Here is a 1,781-nt window from a genome sequence, read left to right on the forward strand (position 1 = left end):
GCTGGTCTCAGGTGGTGGAGCTGCTGGGATTGGGATGACTAGCATCTGGAGGGGAGGGGGCTCCACAAAGCCCCACACCCCTCCTCTTCCATCTCTCGGGGGCTGGGCTGGCTGGACCGCTGGGCTCGGGGCTGTGGAGGGAGAAGCCCCAGCCTCCCCAGGGCGCACGCCGGGAGACAAGGCGCAGGCTGGGCTGGGGCTGCCGGGCCACAGCGGAAGCTGGAGAGACTCGTCCTTCCCTCTCACGATCCTGGCGGCGGGCACTCACCGAGGCTGCCGCGTGCCCTCAGTGGCTCACAGTGTCTGCCAGGCCGACCCCACACTGGCTCTTGCAGCGCCCAACGAGGCAGACATTTCCCCCACCAAGGAAGACCAGAGGTGTTTTCTACTGCTCATCTTTCATTCTCCATCAGAGATTAATACCGAATCCTGTCTATGCTGCTCTGCCTGCCCCTGGCCCTGTGGAGACATTTCTGTTTTCACGTTTGAGCTTCTCCAGACCTACCTTTTTCCAGGGAGATGTTGTCTACGGGCAGGTGACAGCAGTAAGATGGGGGGAGTCCTGTGAGTGCTTTGAGCCTGTGGGTTGCCTCCCCTGGGGCAGAAATGAGATGGCGGCCCTCGTTCTGCTGTGGCATCCCAGAGGCTCTGCGGTAGAGTCCTTTCTCAAGCCAGTCAGCAGCGTAGTGTGTGAACCTCCGTCCTGGGGGATGTGGCCTGGGGGTTAGAGTATCCTGAGGAGGACAGGCACAGATCCCAGTGTGCCGAGTCCATTTCCTCCCCGCGGGAAGGACATGTCCTGAGGAGGCCTTCAGACCTGCTCGTGGACCCGGCCTGGCGAGAGGCCGCCGTTCCGTAGGCACACTGGGGGTCATGGCTCTGACAGCTGTGCTCGGGAGTCCCCAGGCCACCCCTCCTGTTCAGTCATTAGCTAGGACTCTCAGGACTCAGCAAAGCTGTGATGGTTACAGCTAATTACAGCAGAAAGAGATGAAAGTAAGCAGAGACAAGGGGCACATAACAAGGAGTTCAGGAGAGCCCGGGCTGGAGCTCCCAGGTGTCCCCCACACGGTGGAGTCACACGCACTGATTTCTCCCAGTACACACAGGAGAAGCACTCAAGCCTTGGCGTCCAGGGTCTTTGTTGGGCTTGGTCACTTTGCCTTGATCACACACTGACCTTAGTCTCCAGAGACACAAGCTGATGTCATATGACCCAGGGTCCCCAGCATAAACCCACCTCGAGTGACACAGGGTGCTAGGTAAACAAAGACCCTCATCAGGGAGGACATTCCCAAGGCTTCGAGGTCCCCTCCCAGGGGCTGGGCAAGGGCCAGAGTCCTTTACTTAACTGCACGGCTGCACAACAAACTACTTACTGGCTTTAGGTGCCCATGTATCTGTCTCAGCTCTGTGGGTTGAGTGGGCTTGGCCTTGCAGTTCCCACTTGAGGTCTTTGGCATTTGCGGTCAGGTGACATCTGGGGCTGGAGTCATCTGGAGACTAGAAGACTATCCTAGCTGGACAGCCACGGTGGCTCATTCTGACACCTGGCAGTTGGTGCAGGCAGCTGGCTGGGAGTGGTGCCTGGATCGTGCACACGGGCCTCCTGTGGCCTGGGCTTCTTCCCGACGGGGTAGCCGGGTTCCCCGGGGGGCGGGGCACACTTGCACACCCAGGTGGGAGCCCACAAGTCTCCATGACCTGATCTTGGAAGTCCCACTGCATCACTGCCACCACATTGTGCCTGTCGAGCAAGTCACTGAGGCCACCCCAGATTC

Source organism: Eumetopias jubatus, unplaced genomic scaffold (genome assembly GCF_037043125.1).
Source record: "Eumetopias jubatus isolate StellerSeaLion01/CBP00866 unplaced genomic scaffold, mEumJub1_p1.0 scaffold_10, whole genome shotgun sequence".
Classification (NCBI taxonomy): Eukaryota; Metazoa; Chordata; class Mammalia; order Carnivora; family Otariidae; genus Eumetopias; species Eumetopias jubatus.